Source organism: Schistocerca americana, chromosome X (assembly GCF_021461395.2).
Source record: "Schistocerca americana isolate TAMUIC-IGC-003095 chromosome X, iqSchAmer2.1, whole genome shotgun sequence".
Classification (NCBI taxonomy): domain Eukaryota; kingdom Metazoa; phylum Arthropoda; class Insecta; order Orthoptera; family Acrididae; genus Schistocerca; species Schistocerca americana.
Genome location: NC_060130.1, coordinates 7,414,989 through 7,434,310, shown reverse-complemented (window position 1 = coordinate 7,434,310; position 19,322 = coordinate 7,414,989).

The window sequence follows — 19,322 nt, the reverse complement described above, 5'->3', positions numbered from 1 at the left end:
CAAACGAGATCTGCAGTGTGTAATCTTTCGGCAGCTACTAATAAATAAGCCTTGCTGAAATTGTGCTGGAACTACTCGTATTATTATCAATTACAAACACGTTGTGCGAAAGTGGTCCTACCACAATATACCGCGTAAGATTCCACATCATTCAGTTATCAAGAAACGAGATAGGTAACAACCAGTACAATATGGTGGCGTCGTCCGGGATTATTGAAAATGTTACCGAAATGAACTACCACCGAGATTGCGAAGAAAACGACAGAATTCGTACATCCTGGCTGAAAATGTTAAAGGAAGTCAAATGCTGATACCTTCAAGACAAAGGAAGTCGAATGCTGATACCTTCAAGACAACGGGATGCAGTTACTGGAGCAAGAATAACGGCGCAATAAGTCACGAAAGAAGAAAAAAGTGTAAAGTGTTGTGCAACCAAAAAAGCAATATTCATATAAGTGTAGTGTTTCAGTGTTGTGAATTCCATCACGCACCAATCAACAAAGAAGACCTTATAAGAAAATAAGTAAACTGTGAGTAAAATAGTTTAGTATCCTTTAGAAAAGATAAATTTGTTGTGTTTTGTTTATTCCTGTGTAAAAAGATGACTATTGTAAAAGACGAAGGTATTGACGACGGTGTCGCCAACGCTAGTACAGATGTGAATTTATCATACGAAAGTGAATGCAACAGTAATAGTCCGAATCCTGTAGACAAAGTTGAAACTCATACGGAAAGACAGAATGAAGTTAAAGACATGCTATCAAAAATAATGAATTATATGGAGGGAAAATTTAAGGCAATTGATGACACTAACAGACAAAACGGACAGTGGTTAGGAAATATTAAAGACAGACTCGATGCTAATGAGATTCGTTTGGATCAAATGGAGAACTCATACGGAAAGACAGAATGAAGTTAAAGACATGCTATCAAAAATAATGAATTATATGGAGGGAAAATTTAAGGCAATTGATGACACTAACAGACAAAACGGACAGTGGTTAGGAAATATTAAAGACAGACTCGATGCTAATGAGATTCGTTTGGATCAAATGGAGCAAAACAACGCTGCTCAGTTAGACCAGACTCTCAAGCTCATGAGTGATAAATTTGAAAAACAATTCAAAGAATATGAAAAGAAAAATGACAATCACTTTCAAAAAGTAGAAGCAAAAATTTCCAGTTTGAGTCATAATATGGTTAAGATCACGGGTAAGGTCAATTATGTCGGGAGAAAAGTTAAAAATGTAGATGCAAAAGTAAAAAATCTGAAAACTGAAGCAAGTACAGGTAGAGAGAAAATCCATAATGCGTTTAAAGTTGTGCATTCAGATATCAAACATGTAGAAGAAACAGTATCTGAGCGTATTTCTCTTGTAGATGATAAAATTGTTAAAGTAGAAAGCAAATTTGAACACAAGATAGGAATTATTACTGAAAAAATAGATGTAAATAATCAGATAAACAAAAATGAAGTCAAGAGTTTAGAAAGTAGTATTAATGACATCACTAAGAAACTTGAAAGTGTTAGTAGCAATATGGTCAGCAATAGTTTGCCGAACAATATTGGCACTTTGTGGTACAATATTCCAGTACAAAACTTTTCAGATGAGAGCAGTATGCATCCGGTAGATTTCCTGCAGCATTGCAAGGATAACTTTTTTCCAAATATGAATGATAATTTGAAAATTAAATTTGTGAAAAGATTTCTAGAAGGTGAAGCATTGTCATGGACTAATCATTATTGTACTGAGGGAATGTCTTTTGCAGAGTTCGAGGAGAGGTTCTTAAGTAAATTCTGGTCAGAGACAGAACAGGCAAGAATAAAAAGCGAATTCTTGAATGGACCTGTTTATAAACATGAATTTCGTAGCATGAAGCAATTTTGCAGAAATCAGTTAAGGAAACTCACTCGCCTAAGCAAACCTTTTGATGAACTCACTCGAATTGATGCACTCAAAAGGAGGCTACCATGTGAACTACAGTGGGAGTTAGCTTATGGTCCAGATGACACAATAGATCAGTTTTTGAAATATGTTGACAAACTAGACAGAATTATTGAGAAAACGGGTAAACCACCACACCATAGTCAAAACCATTTTCAAAGGACAGGGCATACAAATTGGGGAAACACACAACATGATAAAAAGGAAACACACAATTTTGGAAGTAGTGATTCTCATCAGAGAAATCACCAGTACAACTTCAAGGGATCACAAGGACACAATTTCCATTACAAAGGTCAGTATGGAAATAATCATAACCAATCTGGTAACAGACACTTTGGAAATAAACCAAAGGAGTGGAATAGTCATAATGGTATGGGGAGAACTGAACAGGAGTTAAAAAACTGAATGAGGCTCCATTGGCGGTCCGCAAGGTAGGAGCTACTTATACACAAATGGAAAGGGCCAACCCAAACTGTCTAACTAAACAGAAAGATACCTGTGACATAATGAGTAATTATTTCAAAGAGGAGTGTTATCCCATTAATGTAGTATCTGTTACAAATAATATATGACATACAAATAAAGCAGAAACAAAAGGTAAGTTATTTAAAGACACTGATTGCTTAGAAAACTGTGAAGACTTAAACTTAGATTCATTCTATGAGTGGGCTGAGAGGAGCACCTTGCTGGAAAATAGTTGTTCAAATGATCAAAGTGTATTAGGAATTAGAGAACTTATGGAAGAGTCTGGTGGGCTAGGAATGAAAAGAGCACCTAGTAAGGATGATTTAAATGTGTATCTGCATACTGAAGGTAAGAGTGCTGAGGATAAAGATGATAATTTTTGTGATGTTGATTGGGAAGAAAAGGAAATTGAGGACAGCAGTGAAGATAGATGTTTTATTGGTGTAAGTGAGGAGTTGGAAGCTTTAGGGATTACTAATATAAAAGAGGATAGTAATGAAATTAGCGAGGTACACATGAACACAGTTGACAATTTCAATGATAAGGATGCCAGAATTTCAGCCAATGAGTTATTTGATCTTAATACATGGAAGAAAAATGAGAAGGAATTGACAGCAGGTAATCTTAACAGCGTTAGGGGAGTAGATGATGAAATGTCAGATAGTGAGCAATTTTTGTTTAACTTATGGGTTAACAGTAGTGCCATTAAGGATGATGAAAATTTCAGAAAGGTAACACTTGATATATGTGAAACTTTGTATCCAGACTGGTGGCATAGAATTAAGTATCACATTGCACAAATGTTAAGACAGAAATATAAAGGAGAGACACACAATAGCACAAATGAATGTAGTTGGCTTAATGAAATATTCAGAAATAGTAATCAGGCCAAAGAAAATGCAATTAGGGTAATAACAGCATATAACTCTGGTAGTAATGATACAGGTAAGGATACTGGAAAGGGATACGGATTCAGTGAAATTGAAGATGACTTATTACATGAGAATATTAACAAAAAATTTGACTTTGATGTAAGCAGTCCGTTTATTGATGTGCAGATAGGATCATGGAAAGGAAAGTGTTTAGTAGACACAGGAAGTCAAGTATCTGGGATATTAGAATCATTAAGTAAAAAACTGAAAACTAATAAGGATTATGTCGAGTTACCTGTGGTAGGAATTAAAATAAGAGGTGCTACCGGGAAGCACAGTAAATCAATAAGGAGTCAGGCTTTTATTACTTTTGAAATTGAAGGAGTATCATGGTCACATGGGTGTCTCATCATTCCTGATCTCACAGAGGATTTTATCCTAGGCATGTCTTGGATAACAAAAGTAAGTGCAGCATTTGATTGGGCAGGGCAGAAATTAATGATGACTCTACCAAGTGGTGAAGTCATCACTACGAAACTTCTTCAATCAAATGTGTTTTGTATGAATAAGACTGTGAACAGTATTTAATTTACAAAAGAAGGTGAGTACATTGAAAGCCATGTCACAGATTTCGATACAGATGAGATAGAGTTTGAAAAGTTAGTAAATGAAAAAGTAGTCGAGGCTAGAGAACTAACTGAGAACCAAAAACAAGATTTGAAATTATTTTTGTGGGAATATAGTGATGTATTTAGCAATATACCAGGTAAAGTAATTGGATACCAATGTACTTTACAGTTGAAGCCACATGAACCTTTCTTTACAAAACCATACAGTATTCCAATCTCGAAAAGGGTAGCAGTGGAGAAAGAATTGCAAAAGATGGAAGTGTGTGAAATCATTGAGAGGAGTATAAGCCCTTATAATAATCCCTTAGTCACTGTAAATAAACCTAATGGACAAGTCAGATTAGTACTAGATTCCAGACAGTTAAACAAATGTTTATACAGAGAAACTGACCACCCAGAGAACATCGATGAGTTGTTATATAAATTTAAAAATATCCAAATTATGTCAAGCCTTGACCTAACTTCAGGTTTTCATCAAGTACCTCTTGCAATTAGTTCTAGAAAGTACACTGCTTTCTTATACAATGGGAGATGTTACCAGTATTGTGTAGTGCCTTTCGGATTAAACTCATCAGTCGCCGAATTTATAAGGGCACTAGACTATGTACTTGGCCAAGAAGTTGTGTCAGAATTAACAATTTATGTAGACGATATATTAGTTTCAAATCAAAGTTGGGAGGATCATTTGAAGTTATTGAAGAAGGTGTGTGAGAAACTCAGAAGAGGTGGTATGACATTAAAACTGGAAAAATGTAAATTTGGTGTGTCAGAACTCAAATTTTTAGGTCATGTCATTACTAAGGAAGGGATAAGTGCAGATCCGGAGAAAATAAAATCTATCGTAAACTTTCCATCTCCTAGAAACCGGAAACAATTAAAGTCTTTCTACGGACTCTGTGGATTCTATCGAAAATATGTAAATGGACAATGCCTTAATGTAACATGTTTAAGCAACTTACTTAGAAAAAATACTCCATGGAATTGGTCTGAAGAGTGCCAGAAAGCATTTGATAAAATTAAGAATGAACTTTGTAAGAACAGTCTTTTACACAGACCAGATTTTAGTTTGCCATTTTGTCTTCACACTGACAGTAGTGATTATGGACTAGGAGCAGAACTATTTCAGGAGAAAATTGTGAATGAAAAAATCTTCATTGTACAATTGCATTTGCCAGCAGAATGTTACTTAAACATGAGAGAACGTACCCTGTCACAGAAAAAGAATTACTCGCAGTACACTGGGCGTTTACAAAATTTAAAACATACCTGTTAGGACACAAGATAAAAGTCTATTCAGACCACAAAGCTTTAAGTTACTTGCAGGAGTGTAGACTATATCACAGTAGATTAACCAGGTGGGCAATGTTCATGCAACAGTTTGATTACGAAATTGTGTATATTAAGGGATCAGAAAACGTAGTAGCTGATGCTTTATCCAGGTTATCAGTAGGAGGAGATCAGGAAATGTTTGATCAAGAGGAAGAAAAGGAATTTAAAATAAGATACATGAAGGGAATCCAGGATGAAAAGCTCATAAAGACACTTTGCAATAACATCAGGAGGGGACAGAATAACGATCCTAATTGGAAATTGGTTAAGGACTGTTTAGGCAAAAGAGGGTATGATAAACTTGACAAGTACTATAAGGTCTTTAAGGGAACACTCTTTAGAAGAACAGATGTGGACTCTGACAATTGGAAGCTATGTTGGCCAGAGTGTGAGGCAGACAAATTAATGAAGTACACCCATGAGAGTTATGGTCACTGTGGAATACAGAAATGTGTAAAAAAAGTTACAAGAAAATATCTACTTTTATAACATGGTAAAGAAGGTGAGGAACGAAATATCAACATGTGACAAATGTCAAAGAGTAAAAGTAAGCAACAGAACATGTCAGGGAGAAATGCAGAACATCATTCCAGATAAACCATTAGATTTAGTAGCTGTAGACTTTTATGGACCTTTACCTAAAAGCAAAGGTGGCCATTGTTTTATATTCGTCATGGTTGATGTATTTTCCAAACTAATTAAACTTTATTCTGTGCGAAAAGCTACAAGTAAACAGATCATTGCAAAAATTGAGAGAGATTACTTCAAGAGTGTAGGGAAACCTAAAGCTATACTATCTGATAATGGTTCACAATTTGTTTCAAAAAACTGGAAAGCATTCATGGAAAAAAACTAACACAAAACATATCTTGATATCCGTGTACAACCCATCTTCAAACCCAGCAGAAAGGTACATGAGAGAAATAGGGAGACTTTGTAGGACATATTGTAGTCACAAACATCCTAGTTGGTCCGACCATGTAAACAACTTCGAGGATATCATGAACAGCTTGCAGCACAGCTCTACTGGGTTTTCACCATATGAAATTATGTTTCACCTCAGACCAGCAAATCTTATTTCTGAATTAATAGACTTTCCACAATGTAGCTTAATATCAATGAAAGAACGTGAAGAGATTGTAAAGAAAACCATGAAGAAACTAGGTGAAGCTAGGAAAAGCAGACATAATAGGAAAATAAAGGCTACCACATTCAGAGTAGGTGACCATGTCTTAGTGAAATCCCACGAACGATCAAAGTTACTAACAGCAGAACTCAAGAAGTTCTTTGACATTTACATTGGGCCATTTGAGATTATTGAGAACCCCATCCAAATGCGTACCGATTAGTATATCCCAAGTCGAGAAAGCTGTTTGGTCTTAGGAATGTTGTTTCTTTGAAGCCGTATATTGAGAAAAGAGCAAACAGAGCCTAAAAACATGCCTTTATCTGGAAAGAATTTTACTGGAAGTAAAGAAAGAAAGAAAAAAAATGCAGTCACCATACTATGCCATGTAACACATCTCATGCAAAACGATGTTGTATCTAGACTGATTGTCACGTAATTATATTATAAGATTAGATTTCATGATTCCTATGTGTTTTTTAAAGTAATTTTACAGTATTTAATGAATTGCAAAATATGTAAACTTGATAAATAAGGGATTTTATTTTATTGATGATGCTAGGAGACAAGACATGTCACCCACCCTCACAGTTTGAGAATAGCAAATCTCATAAATTTTGAAATTTGTTCATTCACTTAAATAGACCATAATGCTAAAAAAAAAAAAATAAATAAATAAATAAATAAATAAATAAATAATAATTGTATAGTTAATAGAATATATTTTCTTGTATATGCAAGTGTGCCTTTGTTTTACATCATGCTCACCATAACTGGTTTTATTCAGCTCTGTTTATAACCCCATAAAGATACTTTGTTGGCTTATTTTGCCTCTTAATTTTGATATAACATAATTCACAAGGCTCATGAGAGAATAGTGTTGTTGAATTGAAATACTTTTGCAAACTCACTGATGATATAGGTGTTAGTACTACGTTTGTTCTAATATGAGAAAATGTTTTAACTTTAGTATTATTTTATAGTAAATTTCTGGGCAACAAATCGACATATGTATTTATGTTGTGAGACAAAGGAAGAAGTCAATGGTTGATGAAAGAATAAACAGTTTACTACAGTTGTGATAAAAAGTTGTATACAAGCCAAGACAATGATGCAATTTCTGTATCGGACTGACAAGTGGACCAAGGTACACTTGCAAGTCCTGGTGGGCTATTGTAATGTAATTAACTGTCAGAGATAAAGTTTATCTCATGCGAAAAGTACGATGCCCACAGTAGAGAGTTAAGGTAACTTCATTATGTTGCCATACAATGTGTTTAATTTATTTATTTATGAATATTTTCTTTTATGATAAATAATGGATTTGTTTGAGATGATAAATGTGGTATATTTATATGTATTTATTTATATGTGTCTTTGGAGTGTATTAAGGTCAGAAGGGCAAAGAATCTGGAATGCAGGAATGTCTGCAACTTCCGGGCACATGTTGGCTTGCACGCCAATTCTTTGTCGGTATTGGAGGGAGATGGACGTGTTTAAGTGACAGTACAGTATAATGCATTTTTAGGGTATCAATGTTCGAAGTGAAAATATTGTAGTTACTAAACAAAGAGTACGAATAAATATTATTTTTAGCCGAAAGTAATTCGAACCCGGTAGTGTTTATTTCAAACAAGAAGAAAACCCAGGCCAGGCTTGTTAGAGTAATGTTTTGCAGACAAAACCCCTAGACAAACGAGATCTGCAGTGTGTAATCTTTCACCAGCTACTAATAAATAAGCCTTGCTGAAATTGTGCTGGAACTACTCATATTATTATCAATTACAAACACGTGGTGCGAATGTGGTCCTACCACAATATACCGCGTAAGATTCCACATCATTCAGTTATCAAGAAACGAGATAGGTAACAACCAGTACAATATACATTCCATAACATTACAATATTCTTTATTTAATGTTTGTGTTGCTTCTTACAATATTATGCATGGAGAATAAGATTGTGAATTTGGATAGCGCATTTGGCCAATGTCCCAAAAATGAGGACTTCTGTAGTTTTTGTTCTAATAAACTGAAACTTTTCAAAACAACTTTTTATTCAATTTATCACTCAATGTAACATATTTATGTATAAAAGTTTGCAAAAAAAAAGATCCAATAGAGTTTTGGCCAGCAAAGGGTTAAGGGAAAACCAGATGTAACACAAAATGTCTGGCAGAAAATCTGCTACAGGAACTACATCACAAACCCCGACTGCTCACAGATTATGCAAAGGACAATGGTAACTTCCGAAAATTCTCAAAAATACACATTTATTTGAATCGATATACAATGAAATTCAGGGGTGATGTATACTTTGGCTGAGCTGTGAACCACAAAGCATTGATTTGCTACGTAAATTACGTATACAAAACACTGGTAGCACTAACTTACAAAGTATAGTTTTGCAGGCATCTCAAAATTCTGAAACTAAACTATTTCTCACATTGTTGGACAACAAAATAAGAGACAGACTATTTTGAATGAGGATGATAGGCATACTGTTCTAAATTTTTTTGAAAGAACACAGTTTAGTTTAAGCCTACAATTGACGGTAATAGTACTGGTTTATCACGGGATTCCCAAATGTTTGAAATTTCACAACATATCAGAATTCAAACAAGTATCGATACAATCAATGAAAAATTACGCAGAAGTGACATGAACAGCAAAATATACAAATATAGAACTTCAAACAGACACATTATCTAGTACAAACAGTCCCCACATAAGGGAAAATTCCTAAGTCAGCTTTATTTAAATGGGCAAATAAAATAAATAACAAAACTGGAAATTGTCCCTCCTCTTGCAATGAATTGCTACTGGACAACTGCTTTTGTACATTAAATGGAGAGTACAGTACACATCTAATTAACACCAATGGATTTCTGTTCACAGAATAACAATCTTTGGATACTGTACTGCATAGTGTGGGAATTCTGAGACATTCTGGGTTGCTGCAGAGTGATTCATTTTTTAAAATAGACAATGTGTAGTGGTGTACACTGTTAACACACTAGGCATATTACACGGGCCACTTGTTCACTCCTTTTGTACACACATCAGTTAGACTGAGGTAGCAATGGAGTTTAAAAGCAAACATTCATACATGGCACTGAATTTAAGATAGAAGTGAATTTAAAGCAGTATTTGGAATCTCTTCATGCAATAAACCAACAGTCTGCTGCTGATTTAATGATTTCTGAGACACACTCTTGAAGACTGAAGTCAATAATGACAGCCACTACTGAAAGAAACTAGCTTCACCTCTGGATAATGATGACTGAAGAGGACAGCTCCCCACTGTCTCTACCAACAAAATGAATGCAGTCTTTGAATCAGATCAGAACTAGTTTGTTGAGTTCCTGCATGGCAATCTTCAGATCAGAAAAATAGTTGTGAAGATCAGAAAAATAGTTGTTAGATACAACACCTTTTAACACTTGAGTAAAAAAACTTGCTGCTAAATCCTGATATTAAACAGTTGAAAAATTTGATTCTCAGTGGTCAAAAGCAGCATACAATAACTAATGACAGAAAGCAACTGTACCAATCTTAGAAACAAACATGTGATAGACCTTCTCAGAACACACCCATATGGCAAAAGTGAAAAGAGGACACAAAAATTATTAATGTCATTGGATGAAAATGATATTTTTCAGCTTAAGATAATAGAGTTACTAAAAATATTTTTAATTAAGCAACTAGTTTCAGCTCGAAAAGCCATTTTTCGGTTTACACAGATAGCGAGGTCCCACAGAAATAAAAAGGCAGCAAACTCACACTATGTGCTACTGTTCATCATGGCTTACAAATTACAGTAGAAATGCTACTGTTTGTTGTACTTTAAAAACATTTAAAATGGCTTTTTGGGCCAGAACTAACTGTACAGGGTGATTCAAAAAGAATACCACAACTTTAAAAATGTGTATTTAATGAAAGAAACATAATATAACCTTCTGTTATACATCATTACAAAGAGTATTTAAAAAGGTTTTTTTCACTCAAAAACAAGTTCAGAGATGTTCAATATGGCCCCCTCCAGACACTCGAGCAATATCAACCCGATACTCCAACTCGTTCCACACTCTCTGTAGCATATCAGGCGTAACAGTTTGGATAGCTGCTGTTATTTCTCATTTCAAATCATCAATGGTGGCTGGGAGAGGTGGCCGAAACACCATATCCTTAACATACCCCCATAAGAAAAAATCGCAGGGGGTAAGATCAGGGCTTCTTGGAGGCCAGTGACGAAATGCTCTGTCACGGGCTGCCTGGCGGCCGATCCATCGCCTGGGGTAGTTGACGTTCAGGTAGTTACGGACAGATAAGTGCCAATGTGGTGGCGCTCCATCCTGCTGAAATACGAATTATTGTGCTTCTTGTTCGAGCTGAGGGAACAGCCAATTCTCTAAGATCTCCAGATACTGTAGTCCAGTTACAGTAGCACCTTCGAAGAAAAAGGGACCAAAATCTTTATTGGCTGAAATGGCACAGAAAACGTTCACCTTAGGCGAGTCATGTTCATACTGAGTTGTTTCCCGCGGATTCTCAGTGCCCCATACACAGACATTGTGACGGTTGACTTTCCCGTTAGTGTGGAAAGTTGCTTCATCACTAAACACAATCTTTGAAATGAAAGATTCATCTGCTTCCATTTGAGCAAGGATAAAATCACAGAAATCGATTCTTTTAATCTTAAGCTGTTGATATTTTTTTTTATGATGCAACCAGTTTTGGTCAAAGACCATTTTTGAGGACCTGTTGTACCCACAGCATGGAAACAGGAAAAATTCAGGCAAAACGGATACTTCAAAATTGTAGTAACAATACATACAATGCTTGTGGATATTTAATTTATATTTCTGACATTGTATTCTTTTGATATATATAGTTTTTGCTGGTAATCAAATTCTGTAAGTGTTGCTTGTATTGTTACTATAATTTTCAAACATTCTTTTCATCCCAAATTTTCCCGTATCCACGATGTATATACAACAGGTGCCTGAAAATGGTCTTCAACTGAAACCAGTCACACAGTAAAAAATTAAGTTGAATAACAGCTCAAGATGACACATACTGTCATTTCTACAACTCACTGCTTTTGGTATCACCTGTGAGTAGCTGTACGCTTTGATGACGTTGGCACTGGGGTCGTGCTGTATTCTACCACCACCAGTGCACTCGGTATCAACGCCGAGGCCTTTCACCCTGTCCATCGTCTCATCGTAGACGTCTGAATGGAAGCCAACTCACTTGTATCCTCGCACCTAGTAGCAGGAACCATAGTCAAACTTTCAACAAAATGTATCAAGAGTACTAAGCAAGAAGAAAACACAAAAGTAGCAACATGAGTGGAAATTGTGGCATCAAAAATAATCTGAAAACATAACTTAAAGGAGCTGTTGTTATATCCACTATCTATAGGAAACACAAACAGGGGCTTCTGTTTTTTTTTTTTTTTTTTATTTTTTTTTTTTATTTATTTTTATTCCATACCTACTGCAAATGCAAACGAAAGCTTTTGTATATTCGGACATGTGTTCTCTCGGAAAACACTGAACATAACGTAAATCATCTAGCTGACAAGGTAGTTGGCAACATCAGCACATGGCTTTTGGAGAACGGATTAATACTTCACTGCCAACAACTGAACTCTTGTAAAATAGAAATAGTCTTGTCCTGAGCTGGTCGAACAGACATTTTAAATTCTTAAGACTGAAGATAGATGAAAAGCTCTCTCAGAAGTATCATGTTCAACACCTTAAGCAGAAAATGAACACTTCTGTCTTCACTATACATTATGTCTTGGACACAAACACAAAAGCTTGTTTACTTTTGCTCTGTTATCTCATATGGTGTTATAGTTTGGGGCAATTCTGTGCACTTGGCAAGAATATTCTCATCCCTGAAAAATGCAGTCAGCAAGGTCTGCAGTGCCAGCTTGTGAACATTCAGGGTTGCCGCAAGTTTCCCCAAGTGACGTTCCCTGATTTCCAGCAAGTTTTAGCATTTTTCCCTGACAAATTTCGAGGTCTCAAGGGCAAGTAAAGACATAAGTTCACAAAAAAAATGTAAGGACTTCTGTCTTTCTTCCCCTCATGAGCAAAAATCTTAAGTACTAATGTCAGCATCTTTTGTAATGAACAGTTTTTAGATGGAGAAAGAAAGACAATGGTATATAATATTCCATGAAGAGCACTGATGTTATTTTATTTCAATAAAACTAAACATATTTGGTGACACAAATACGCATTTCCTTGGAGTCGCAAGACAGATTTAAAATACCTACACTGATTTCAGAAATAACCTCAGAAAAAAGTAGGCCTATTGAAAGTAGTATATAAGGCAGGACAAAATATACAGGTACATAGCATACAAACCGCCTGTGACTGCCACAAGTTGTTCTTCCTATCGCTCATACTTTCTAATATACAGGGTGTACATTACATCTGGGAACACTTTCAATTATTTATTGCACAAGAACCAAACATAGCACAGATATCACACATATGTCTTTTTGAAGGAAACCCTGAAAGTTCTTTTTCATGTATACCACCGCAGCATACTTTGGTGATTTGCCGATAACACCAGTCATAAACATTGCAAGTTCAGGTGCGGAGCGAGCTTTCTGCGTGTTGGAGTTCGACAAACAAAGTGTTTGCTACAGCTGTTCAATGGATGTTTAGAACAAAGTACGGTAAGAAACCACCAATAAGGAAGGCACAACAAATTTATTATGACAGGTTGCTTGTGCCCAGCACAGAGAAGCAGACATCCCAGTGTGAGTGAAGTGAATTTGGATTGCATATGAGAGACATTCATAAGGAGTCCAAAGAAATTGGTGCGTCGTGCATCCCATGAACTCGAAATGGCTCCACTGACTGTGGCAAGTCATGCGACAGAAGTTGTCTATGAAACCATTCAGATTGGAGCTAGGGTAGAAGGTCAATAACAACGACAAAGACAAGTGTTTTGAGTTTTGTTCACAGTTGCAACAATTGAATAAGGACGGGGATGGAATTTTTGATCGCTTAAGTTTTAGCAATGAAGCCACTTTTCACACTAATGGGAAAGTGTACAGGCATAATTGTCGAATCTGGGGTGCAAAGCATCCACACGAATGCATTGAATTTGGGTGTGATTCGCTAAATGTAAATGTTTTTTGTGCTTTGTTGTGTCGAAAACTGTACGGGCCATTCTTCTTCGCCAAGAGAACTGTCACTGGATATTCCTACTCGGATTTGTTGCAGCAATGGCTGATGCTTCAGATGCAATTGGGCTCTCCGTTCATCTTTCAGCAGGATGGGGCTCCCCCCCATTTTCATCGTGAAGTTTGCGGGTACCTGAATACGGAGCTGCCGCATCGATGAACTGGCCGTGCTACAGAAGGGAACAGCTGTTTCATGAAATGGCCTCCCTGATCACCAGACCTCACTCCGTGTGACTTTTTTTCTGTGGGGACACATTTAAGATCCGGTGTACGTATGGTCTCTACCACGTGATGTAGCGGAGCTCCGGGAGAGAATACGAGAAACAAATATCACAATCGACGATGCCATGCTGGGACAGGTATGGCACGAATTCGATTATTGTATTGATGTCTGCCGGGTCACTCATGATTCGCGTACTGAATGTTTGTAAAAAAAAAAAAAAAGATATGTACATCCTGTATAAATTATTTTCTAAGCCCCAAAATGTACTAGAATAAATAAAATGTTTATAAAACAATGTACCGCACACTGTACTTGCAGTGAGAAAGTCACAATTCCTGAACTCTATCGCCCGTGGCCTCTGACCTGCCGAGGAGCACCACAGTCCTGAGTCCTCGGATAAATCACGAAAACCCACTGCATTATACCACACACAAACAGAGCCGGCCTGGGAGCAGATCGGCGAGACTAGATCCGATGGGCAGGGCTTGCACATTATTGGGAAACGATGGGCTTCAAATCGGCAGACCCAATCCGTTAGAGAGACCCACAGAAATGGCCTGTGGTTTTGGCCCATCATGGAAGTCCATTCATGTGGCCAGCTTTACACAAGTCACTGACATTATGTTGACGAAATGAGATGGTGGTGATAAATCCATCAATTTGTGCAAATACTCTGAGAATTAATGCTAATGAAGATAGGTAGCAACTCAACGTAAAGATGATCGCTGAACCATGGACAGACACGTAGAAAAGACAATCACACTCTCACAACTAAATTTTTGGCCATAGCCTTTCTTGGAAAATAACACACACACACACACACACACACACACACACACACACACACACACACACACATATTCACACAATCACTCAGACACAACTCGTGCACATATGACCGTTGTCTCCAGCCACTGGGTCAACAATCTCCAAGAATCATATCAAAACAAACCACCCCTCACGCCACCCATCGGCAGCTACTAGGCTAGTGGCAAGAAGTGGTGGCAGCACTGACTGCAAGCTGAGGGGAGTGGTAGGAAGTGGAGAAGCAGTAAGAATGAGGGAGTAGGGAAGCGGTGCATGTATTAAGCTGCACCCAGCCAGCGACGATGCAGGAAATCCCAGTAAACAAACTGTTTCATCTACTGAGACAAAAAACAAGATTTCTCCAGGGTTTGTTTTCCAAATTTCCCAGCAGGGCAGAAAAAAAGAGTGATACACCTAAGTATTCAAATCCACACACAAAGGTTACCTTGTGGTATGCTAGAATTCCACACAGGAGACCCTCACAATACATGAGAACTTCTCTATGCAACATGTAATTTATCCTAATTTCTCTTAATTTCATATTTTATTAATTCTGTAATTTTTTGTTTATAAATTATATATTCAGCTTTCTGTAAACTAGGTACCACCTCATCCCATGAGCTTTGGCTCAAAGTCTCAAGATACGCGATAAAAAAATAAATGTCAATCCCAAAACCTCACACGCCAATATAATGATCTGCATGCAATCATTCTGTTGATAATGGCACATTAAATTTGGAAAAAAAAAATGCATTCAGCACCCTCACATCATCACATCATCAGTGCAAACCAGACGATATTTCTCGTGTAAATCTACACAGCTATCTGGCAGTTCACACTTAAGGATACACGGCATTTTTCCAGCTCAATATTATGTAAAAATCAACACCTATTTCTTTCAGGCACTGTTTATAATGTATATGTTTTAAGATTTTTTTGTTGATATCAGGTAATAGATCACACTTTCTAAACAAATTAGAAGTATTTTGAATATTTTTGAACCTGCTTAGAGTTATTTAAAAAAAGTAACAAGGAAATTCTTCCTCAAACTGAGGTACCATTTGATCCAATGTTATACATTTGAAGGAGACCAAATTTTTACCAGACATGCATGACATGGCTGAGGTACTAGACCTATTTAATTCCACCTATTACGTATATTACAAGGATAAAAAAGTATCACATCTTACATTTAATATTTATAATTTTTTCCTAATAAAAATGTTATTTTTTCTATGATTTAGCTGATTCTGCAATAAAGCTTAGGTCTACTACATAAGTATGGACTACCGAAAGTTACAGAAAAAATGAGAGCAATGCTTTATAAACTTTAGGAAATATTTGTACCTGAATTCTGAAGAAAACAACTAGCGGGAAATTGCGAATGAACATATGAGTCCAATTAAACTGTGCCTCAGAACATTCCTGAAGCATAGTCTACATCCTGCAGCCTTTCTTCATCTTCAACCTTCCTCTTGGCATTCCTTCTAGCACTTCTTGCTTCTTTGGTATCTTGAAGAGCGAATCTCTCAGCTTCATGCACCCGTTGTCTGTCACACAGAAGAAATTGATCTTTCATATTAGAGCCACATTTTATGCCTAAATTTCTCAGGACTTCCTACCTTCCTATCACTCCATCATTGAAACATAGCACACCATCTAGTACACCAACTATTAATGTATTTATTCCTACAAAAACATTCTTGAGTAATCTTTCCCGTATGGAATGGTTGAAACTTTCATTTGTATTCTGAGTGCCCCCATGAAGACATTTACCGTATTTACTCGAATCTGAGCCGCACTTCTTTTCCAGTTTTTGTAATCCAAAAAACCGCCTGCGGCTTAGAATTGAGTGCAAAGTAAGCGGAAGTTCTGGAAAATGTTGGTAGGTGCCGCCACAACTAACTTCTGCTGTCGAATATATGTAGCGCTACACAGGCATGCTTTGCAGGCACAAAGATAAATACTGGCGCCAAACCCTCTGCATGAGTGTATTAAAAAAAAAAAAGAAAAAGAAAAAGGGGTGGCAGACAAGTTTTTCCTCCGCCTCGAGTTTCGACCACTGCATTTTCATACATTATCCAACGAAGTAAATACAAATTCCGTATTGTGCACCTTTGAATGTAGCAGCATTTCAATGCACTACGAAAATCCGACTGGCAAGACTGTTTGGGATGTTTGTCAATATGGCCAACTCTACGTTCTGAATTTTTTCCTAACTGTGAGAAGAGATGGTTCCTTATAGGAACTTTTATGAATTGTGAATAGCATGCAGTATTCTCTTCACATAAGAATAATTAGAATATAAACATTTTGCCATGTATTCTTTCGTGTTTGCTGCTAACTCATTTAAATCCTGTCTGCCTAATAAACTACGAAACTAGGGTGAGACAACAGCAAACACGGAAAAATATAGATATCATCCCATATTTATATTTGTATTATTCTTATGCCTAATAGTGATACAGTCAGAAATGAAGCACGGCAATTGACTAGATTTTTAAATCGAAGATGACTAATTTCAGTGCAGAATGTAATGTACTAACGAGGTGCCTGCAAAGATTTTCAAACGGAGAAAAATTTTCGCTAAACTCCCGTTCAGAATATCTTCTATCGTACGCTGTCTATTATTTGGTTCTTGTTGATCATTCTCAAAGAAAGCAGGAGTGTAGGTAACAGTAAATAGCAGTCTCTTGCCATTGTTTCGCTAACGAAGTACGCGAAAGAGGAAGGGTACCCGTATAATACGGACGGAACGCCTGACGCATAGTAATGGCTACCAGGTAAAGCTTAACTACTGAGCTTACGACTCGAACCAAACTACTGTAGCTGTATCGTCATTCATTTGACCTAAATTGTGTCTCATATTACAATGGACCAACTTTGTTTCGATTTGGAGGTGCGGCCTAAAACTTCTCTCTCCCCTTGAATTTCAAGTCTCAAATTTCAGGTGCGGCTTAGATTCGGGAAAATTTTTTTTCCTGGATTTCGAGTCTCATTTTTCAGGTGCGTCTTAGATTCTAGTAAATGTGGTACTAAGCAAAACAGGGTCCACTCAAGTCTCTAAAAATTGGTTTTATTTCATTCATAACAGGCTCAAGAAGATAATGCTTATGATATTTTGATAGTATATTTGACCACTTTCTTTTGCTTTTTGGTAAGCACACCTAAGAATCTACTCCTTTAGGGCAAAGTCCATGAACAGTGTGGTCATCTGTGGACAACTTATGAGAGTAGGTGGCCCATACAGCTTTCCTCATTGCTGTATCATCATTCAGAGGTGCAGTTTGTCTAATGGCCAGTCCTTAATACCTCTGAAGGAGGTCTATTTCAGTTTTTGTCAATCTGTCTCAGCCAGACAGAGATTTTCCATCAGATAGCAATTTTCCTTTCATTTCTCTTCTTAGCTTCCTCAATCTAGCACCCATCCTCTTTTGCACATGTCCACAACACTCCAGTTTTGTTACGAAGCTATCACCATAAACATTGAACTCATTAATTTTATTGAAAGCTTTAGATTCCCCATCACCTAGGTACTTTGTATATCTAAGGTTATGAACGGGCACTGACCTCTGAAATAATTTTAGAGCTCCATCACTCTCCATACCTCTACTGTAACCATCATAATTATTATAACACTGATGTTCAATATGTCCTTCAGTGTTACTATGGCAGGTGTGGCAATAATTAGATAAGCACTCAACATCAAAAACTTTTCCATTCTCCACAGAAGTAGCACTTAAAACACCATTCAAGGAACGATGTCCTCGATGTTGCCATGTCCCATCAAGTGCAACAGCAATGTCCCTTGTTTCACTAATATTAACAGTTTTTTCTACTGCACATTTCATAGATGCTTTAGACACAACCGTCAAGGCACCTAAAAGTATTCTTATGTACTTGCTGAACCTACTGGGAGGAGGAAGATCAATCAAATGACAGAACGTTTGTGCAGCCTTTTTTTCCTTTTCCTATTGCACGCATTGCGTACACTAACTTCAAATTCACATCATATGAATTATGCACAATGTTCGAAGTCATTTTCGAGGTAGATTTATTACAGGATCTACACAGACCAACTAATTTTGGCGCTAAACCCTTCCTGCTACTTTGTTGTTCAGTTAGTTCCAGACAGCCTACACCATCACATTGTTTACATTTTTCCACTTCCTTTATCAAAGAAGATAAGATACCCACACCAACAACAACAAATCCACTACAAACAGCGTCATTTTTAACACAAAAATTTGAATCACCAGGAGGCGTGCCACATGTGAATTTCTTCACTGAAGAACTGACACGTAGGTTACTTTCAACAGTGTGGCTTGTTTTGTTTGTCAACTGGTTACCACAGAATTTCCTTTTATTGAATTTCTTGATGTGTGGCACACTAAAAAATATGTATTTCCACAAATATATGTAGCACTTGGGAAACAAACGTTTATTAACATGTGAACAAACTGCTTCAGAACACAAAAGTAAATACTTGCAAAGATAATCATTTACAGACGCTAGAAACCTGCACTGTTACCAACATATACAATGTATCATACATATAATCGCTGGAAACAGAAAGAAAGTGCACAGTTCTTTTCAAAATAATACTGGTTTCTGTAACAGAAATAAAGGGGGCATGGCAGTATACAAGGTGCGAATGTAAAGTAATGACACTGATGTGAAAAAAAATGTTGCTTACAGTTTTAGTCAATT